Source organism: Nicotiana attenuata, unplaced genomic scaffold, assembly GCF_001879085.1.
Source record: "Nicotiana attenuata strain UT unplaced genomic scaffold, NIATTr2, whole genome shotgun sequence".
Classification (NCBI taxonomy): Eukaryota; Viridiplantae; Streptophyta; class Magnoliopsida; order Solanales; family Solanaceae; genus Nicotiana; species Nicotiana attenuata.
The window spans coordinates 1-8,362 of record NW_017678065.1 but is presented as its reverse complement, the minus strand read 5'-3'; the positions used below and the strand labels follow the sequence as shown (position 1 = coordinate 8,362).

At 35.7% G+C, this 8,362-nt stretch overlaps 1 long non-coding RNA gene across 2 annotated transcripts; it reads left to right on the top strand.

Moving 5' to 3' along the window:
• The first annotated feature begins 3,991 nt into the window (after positions 1–3,991).
• LOC109221538 lies at positions 3,992–7,235 on the top strand. Of its 2 annotated transcripts, XR_002067275.1 has the most exons (5): positions 3,992–4,057; positions 4,142–4,574; positions 4,747–4,824; positions 5,173–6,205; positions 7,164–7,235. It is a non-coding gene; the product is annotated as an uncharacterized LOC109221538 (long non-coding RNA). The 2 variants fall into 2 exon arrangements; XR_002067276.1 differs by lacking the exon at positions 4,747–4,824.
• The last annotated feature ends 1,127 nt before the right edge of the window (positions 7,236–8,362 follow it).

Below are 8,362 nucleotides of genomic sequence, written 5' to 3'. Positions count from 1 at the left end.
TCACTGCTGTGCAGTGAAAAACATTAATTTTAGCGTTTTAAGACTGTTTAAATGGGGTTTTGAGCATTTTTTTAATTATGGAACTTAATCCTCAGAGAAAAGTTCATGGTTGTGATAAAGTGGTGATAGGAATTAACCCCTATGATCTGCATTTTTTATTTATAGTGAGATAATAAATTTATGCGTTGACGTTAGGTCTTCCTCCATATCGGATAAATTTATTATGAACTCACTGGATATAGTTACTAGTTATTGATAACATGTATTAGCTTTCCATCTGATTTTTAAGGGTTGAATCAATTTTATAACTAAAATACAATCATGATTAAGTGGTGATAGAAATATATTTCTATGGTCTTCCACTATTAATTTCAAGTGAGTAATAAATTTACGCGTTGACTTTAGGTCTTCCTCCATATCGGATAAATTTATTGTAAGCTCACTAGGTGAAATACTAGTAATTGATATCATGTACTTACTCTCCATCTGAGTATACATGTTGGATCAATGGAACTAGAGCTATTAAAAATGATGTTCACTTGACTTAAATTAACAGTATACTCTCCATCTGAGTTGGGTCTGTTTTAATTATTAGAGTGAATAATCTGGCATTACATATGTATGTTGCATGAGTAGTTCTTTTCCCATCGAAATTGCTATTCAAGATGCATGACATATATGTTCAGTGTGTTAAAAAATTTTGTACTAAAAGGTTATATACAATTGACTGAAAATAATAGTATACTCTTCATATGAGTTGGTTCTATTTATTTTTGGATTGTATAATTCTTGCATTATATAATATACTTTGCATGAATGATTCTTTTCCCATCGAAATTTATTATTCGAGATGCATGTATGTATATAAATATTGAATGCAGTCTGAATTTTAGTATTCAGTGTTTTGACTTATTATGATCTATTTAATATTTTTATCTCAACTCCACAATGACTTTATGTAATTTGTCGTATTACTTGTTAAAATTTTCTTTTAGTGCTAAGACATTAATTTAAAGGATGCAATATATGTGCTTTTGTTAGAAGGAATTTAATTCCGGTTTCTGGGCAAAATAAGAGATGGATATTTGTTTTATTTTTCAAATAACTCTTGAGTTATTGAGCTTGATAAACATTTTATCTCTTGTGGTGCATGAATGCATGACCTTGTTATTGTATATTAATGTCTCTCCTGAATAGAACAATAATAGTCTACCTCATAAGAGAATATGTTCTTCAAAATTGAGTAAAACTTATCTGTGCACTTTTGTCTAAGTCATATTAATCTAGATAGGATTTCAAGTTGGTCAAGGATGGACCTTAAGGTTCATTGAAAGTAGAGGCACTACCAACTTGTAGATCCTGTTTGGAAGGAAATTTGACTAAAGGTTGTATCCCTTCAAAAGAAAATAAAGCTAGTGATAAGCTAGAATGAATTCCTTCTGATTTGTATGGTTAAATGAGCATACTGGTGAGAGATAGTTTTGAGTATTTTTGTGACGTTCATAAATGATTACTCAAAATATTAATATATTTATTTGATGCACCGTAAGTCTTAATGAATTAAGTAAATCAAGATTTTAAGACTTGAAACGGAGAAGCACCAAGGAAATATATTAAGTTACTGCAATTTGATTGTAGTAGCGAGCACCTCGCTAAAGAGTTCTTTTGTTACTTATCAGAATAAAGGATTACATCTCAATTGACTACACCGTAAACTCCATAATAGAGTGGTGTGGTAGAAAGAAGAAATAAGTCTCTTTTGGACATGGATAGATTAATGACGTGTTATTCAGATTGCCTTATTTTTTTTTGGAATATTTTCTAGAAACTGCAAATTGCATTCTAAATTTAGTTCCTTCTAAGTTAGTACCTGGGACATTTGTAGAACAGTGGACTGAATGTAAGCTCAGTCCGTGACATGTTCAGATATAGGATTGTCCTGCATATGTACTGAAAGGGAAAGCGGATATGTAAGTTGGAACTAAGAATGGAAGGTGCATGTTTATTGAATATCCAAAAATAAGGCAAATCGACGTTCAAGAACATCAAAACCCACAAGTCGGAATTGACGTTCCATTGCATTTGAGTAGTGGGAGAACGTTAATAGACATAATATGCCTTTATCGAGTGGGAGTGATGTTTGAACAGTGAACACTATAGTAAGAAGTCACTAATATTTCAATGCCGTAAGGTAATGAAGGTAATATTAGTAGTACTTCGTCGTAGTGGGAGAATGCTAAAGAAAATCATAGTTCGGTGTACACTCTTGGGATAGTTTCAGTAACAGGATCCCTGAAGAGTTTAATACCAAACTAGATGGTTACGACAAAGCACTACTGGACAAATATTGCATCAGAAATAACTTGGCAAGATTCTTTAACAAAACCTTATTTGGTGAAGATGTTTAATAGTCATGTAAAAGAATGCCTGAGAAAGTTGTAGATGCATGGTTATGAGTCTAAGTGGGAGATTGTTGGGGCATATACTATTAACCATGCGTTTAGATATAGTATATTCTGATAATTGTCATGGTTAAAAGTCTAAGTGGGAGATTGTTGGGATATATACTATTAACCATGGATTTGGTTTAGATATAGTATTTATTATGATAATATTGTTCATTCAATTTTAATAAAGTTTTAATAGATCATATATTAGTCGGTGTCCTTTGCTTATATAGTAGATGATTTAGTGTATAGAGATTAGCTTATACACGGAAGATTAAATCATCGGTTCTTATAAGTATAAAATTTGAGTTCACAATCTAATGATAGAATTGGACAAACCATCAGGAATGATTGTAGCACAAGATTAAATATAATTTATCTTGATTATGGGAATGGTTTAATTCCAACTTCTTGTGCTAGTACATTTTGTATGTATTGAACGGACCAAGTAGAGATAAGTATTTTATACTGACTTAATAAAATAAAGTCTCTAGCCATTAAATGTACTTATACTCTTAATCTTGATATAATTATTATTAGTTGTGTATATTATTATTGTTTTGATTTATTAAAAGGCGAGATTCTTTCGTGGGTCAATATGCCTGGTAAATTGGATAATAATAATGTACATTGGCGAAGTAATAGTTAGTTGATGGAATCCATGTCTCGGTTTAGAGATTGATGATACACCTTCATGAAAGCTTATAAGTTTTCGTGTGTAAACCCGGCCGGTGGATTTTGTATCCGACACATAAAATAAGTTAAGCGAAAGTCTGAAGGAAATAATCAATAAATTAAATCGTCAGTAATTTAATTTAATTGATTAGTATCTGAATCTTAACATGGGGAGTTAAATAAGAGTTAATGGATGAATTTCGAAATTGAATAAGGAGTGCAATTACGAATTTTTAGTGGAATAATTCATAATTAATTATGGTGGATATTAATTTCGAGAATTATAAATTAATTCCATAATTGGAAGCCTTGTTAATTAAATTTTGTGGTTCCTATTGTGCCTAAATAATAGAAAATAAAGGAATCCTTTTTCTGATGGAAAAGAAAACCCAACAAGTTTTGTAAAAGGGTTTTAACCCTTAAAACTTGTGCTATAAATACATAAGTTTTTCCACCTAGAAGGGGAGCACATGGTGGCCGAATTTCAGCCCCTTTTCCTTAGAAATTTCACCCACACGAAATTACTATTTCCGGGTATTATTTGGGTAACACAGTAGAAGACGGTGGAACGTTCGGAGATCGTGATCGTGCGGGTGGTAGAGAATTCATTGAGTTGCTGTAGAATTGGACGCTCACGTGATAAAGGAGTTTTGCTCACGCTTCAAGAGGTAACCCGTGAAATCCTGTTTATGCTAGTTGTCTAGATTACATGTGATTTTGATACTGGGATTGCTTCCGCTGCATATAATAATCCATCAAGAAGAACTAGATCCTTCTATAATCAAGCTAAGAGAAAATTGGGTACCACACAAATCATCCCCTCTTATGTGGTATTGAAGTATAAAATATCAATATGTCTTTGTATTTTTAGGAGCTTGAAGAAGAAACACATAGAACCCCGGGCCTCTCTAATCTCCAAAGGAGGATAAAAGAGAGTGAGTTTCTTTTTCTTCTGAATTATTTTTCTTTCGAGAAGTAACATTATCATTGAAATTGAAATATAATAAAAATAAATGCAGTTGTTCGAGTGCTTTCAAATTTGAAGTCATTGAGGCAAGAAGGTGTGACACGTAAGGATTACGTTGATCAACTTAAAAGGGACTTGTGTTCATATTATGGATACAATGATTTTGTGATTGAAGCATTAGTGGAGATAATTTCTAACTCAAACTAGTCTAGACTCTGCACCCTTTCCCTTTTCATTTCAGTGTGAATGATATGTGACCTTACTGCTGTTGAGCTGATTGAACTTATTGAAGCATTTGAAAAGCCCCGGCCTATTTCTCTGCGGACAAACACTTTAAAGGTCATATTTTTCTCTGCCTCTTTTCTATCCTTAACTTTTGTCGCTCTGATGGTTGACTCATAGTGTATTATTGCTTTGACGGGGTTGAAGCGATTTAGCTGGTGTTCTTCTTAACAGAGGTGTCAATTTGGACCCATTAAGCAAAGGTACAAGGATTAACTGTGTTTTCTTTGGGTTGACCCATTATTTAGGTATCAATGTTATTTCATATGTATCCTCCTTAGTTGGTGCTACTCCCGAGTACATGGCTGGTCATTACATTTTAAAAGATGGCTTTGCACCTGTAATGCTTATTTCAAACAAATTACTTGCTTACAGCTCCAAGGTGCGAGTTCTTAGTTTTATGCCCGTAATGCCCCTTGCCCCTCAGGAGAATGAACGTGTTGTTGATATGGCGTAAGTAAATAATTTTGTCTACTAATGTTTGCTTCGATTGTCCATCATTGAATTTTTCACTATTCAGTTAGTTTTTAATTGAGATCTTTTTTTATTATCTTTTCATCATCATTTATGTATCAGTAAGAATTAACAAGTTGATTGCTGTAAGAGTTGTCCAGTGCATATTTAGATAGTCTAGGAAAAAGCTAATGTAACAAAATAATGCATCTTCTGTTCCTCTTCACTTGTATTTTCTCTTTTCTTTCTTTAGATCAGCAACTTTGTCCATCTTAGGTTCAAGTTATCCATTTTTAATATCTTTTCCGTTGAGAGGGCAGCTAAATTTTTATTTTTATTTTTTATCAGGTAAATGATATCATTAAAAAAGGGAGAAACTCTCGTATACAAGCGGTATATCAAAAGATAGAGAATCTGCATCAAAACATGATTCTCTACAAAAGACACCCAATCATCTATACAAGTAGGGACTACATTGGTGAACCAAAAAGCAATCAAAGACAAGACTATTCCTTAAATGTGCAAAATTATTTTCAATCCCCTCAAAAGCTCTCCTATCTTTTTCCGTTCAAACGACCCACATGAGTGCTAACGGAGCAATCTTCCGTGCCTTTTGTACGGAAACCGGACCAGCTATGCAGCATGTCTCTAACAGTGCCTGGCGTCGCCCATTGAACACCAAAAAAGTTCAGGATTACCCTCCACAAGCCCGTTGACACAGAACAGTGCAACAAAAGATGATCACCTTCTTCCCCCGAGCATTTACACATATAGCACCAGCTGATGTGTGTAATACCTCTCTTCCTCAGATTGTCAGCTGTCATAATCACTCCCCTCGCTGCCAACTATGCAAAAAAGCACACCTTCCTAGGTACCCTAGGAATCCAAATCGATGTGTGTGGGGAAAATGCCTCCTCTCTCACCAACAAACTCTGGTAGAAGGACTTGACTGTGAACAACCCATCACTCCTCAATGCCCATCTCCATGAGTCACCATTAGACTGGGGCCTGGTTTTCCTGTATAGCAACTCCAACAAACTTGGAACTCCCCTATCACCCATTCTTGTAGGTTCCTTCTGAACGTGAGATCCCATACTACTTCCCCCTCATGTTCCTTGCGAATCTGGTGAACCGTTAACTCTCTCTGATTTGAAGCTCTGAATACACGAGGGAATGAAGTCCTCAATGCATCCTCCCCGCACCACTTACGATTCCAAAAGCTAAAACAATTTCTGTGGACTGTTTAACCGTTGGTTCGGTAAGCAGAAAAGTGGACTTCTTTTGGTAACTTCTGCTCTTCTAAAGTGGGCAATTTGTACATGGTGCAGTGCTGCTCCTGGAAGCAAAACAACTTATTTTGCTGCACTGATGAAAAATAGTGGTATGTATTCATTTGCAGTTAATCGTGTGATATTTTTGTGAAGAAATCCATTTTCTCCATGGTGCATCCATAGTTTCTGGATACCGATGGGTGAATGAATTTTAAATAGATATTTCGTCTGGGGTGTCAATTTTCTTTATTGCCATTTCCTGGTAAAAAATTCGTTGTTTTCCATTTCTTGTCCTGTTAATTTCTAATGCAGTGAACCAAAATATGCTGGGTGCTTTCGTTGTATTTTACTATGCGCTCATGTACATCATTCTTAGTCATGTGGTTTACATTAGCCTGTGCTGTCAATCTGTTTGCTTGCTCTAGTGAAATTTCTTCAGGTTCTTGTTTGTTTAAAAAAAATAGATTGTATTGAATGAACATCTTCTCCTGATGTGCTTATATACTGCCTGTTGTTTGTCATAAGCTTTTGTGACATAATAATAAATGCCATGATATTTTTTCTAACTTCTCTCTTCTCCCTGGTTCTGGTTTTGAAGTTAATTGTAAGTAAAACTGTCTTCCATATTGTTGGTTAACATCATTTGCCATTTCAATCATTGTCTGAATGGAACTGACATATTTCACTTTGGAAATTAAAATTAAGTTTTATTTATGCAAATGAGATGAAGGAGACAAGACTTAAATCGCTCACTGCTAATTTACATCGCATGGGGGTAAAAAACACTATTGTCTGTAACTATGATGGAAGAGAGGTTAGAACCAGGATATTTTGCAATCTACCATTTAGAACTTGCTGCATTTTATATCTCATACAATGTTGTTCTACCTTCTTCCCCGCAATGAGCACTCATTCTTGTTGGCTGAAGTAGCTCTATACTAATTTCATTGAGCTATAGGCACTGATTTGACAGATTTTGCTGGCCTTGTGTCTCTGTTTCTTGGTTTACATAGTGATAATATATGGTTAAGTCCTCTGATCTAATACCTTGTCTGGGAATCATTTCAGCTGCCTAAAGTCTTTGGTCAGAACACTGCTGATAGGATTTTGCTGGATGCTCCCTGCAGTGGCACTGGGGTATGTGGTAATGTTTGATGTATATGTTTGCCTGCAATCATATTTAATCAGTATGTTTTTCGTTTGTTCTGCAGGTATCTCAGGACGAGTCTGTTAAAAACTTCCAAAACCGCTGCTGTATATACAAAACTGCTCACACTGCAGAAAGGTATAAAATGAGTTTNTATACCAACCATGATTCTTCCTCAACCGCTCACATTATATGAAGTTTATCGATTTAAACAAGGAAGTTGTGTCGCATCATTCGAATTAAAGCAATTAAGACTCACGGTCATGCTAGACTCCGGTGCATAGATAACCGTCACCATGCCTATACACCGTACTCCGCATTTAGCAAGCAGCAAATAACATCCTAATCCTATTCCCTCAAGCCAAAGTTAGAACAAACACTTACCTCAAATGCTCCAAACTCAACTCAATCCTCTAGTATAGCTTTACCCTTCGAATTCACCACCAAACCGCTCGAATCTAGTCACAAATTACTTGAGTGTATCAACAAAGGCTAATCTAATAAATTTGAATGCATGAAAAGTGAATTTCCCAAAGTTTGTTCAAAAATCCCCAAAATGCCCCCTGGCCCACGTGGTCAAAACCGGAGGTTCGAACCAAAACCCGACTACCCATTCCCCCATGAACTCAGATATATAAGTTATTTTGGAATCGGACCTCAAATTGAGGTCCAAAACCCCCAAATTTTGAAACCCTAGTTCTACCCTAAATTCCCAAATTCCCCCATTAAAATCTTTGTTTGGGAGTTGAAATTATATTTAAAGATGTTATGAAGCAAGGAAAATAAGTTAGAAATCACTTATCAATCGTTTTGAAGGAGAAGAATCGTTTGGAAAATCGCCTCTTATGTTTTGGGTTTTGAAAAAGTGCAAAATGACTGAAAATCTCAGATTTATATACTTTGCGGAAGGACTGGCGCGGACCGCGCAAAAATGCCTCGCGGACCGCATTGATTTGGTGCGCGGCAGCGCTGGTTGACCTAGAGTTCACTGGCCCTCTGAACCTAGCCACGCGGACCGCGCAGAAATGCACCGCGGCCGCGCGGTTTCCAGCGCGGACCGTGCAGAAATGATCGCGGCCGTGCTGGGGGCTTGCAACACCTGGACCTGCAATTTCTGATG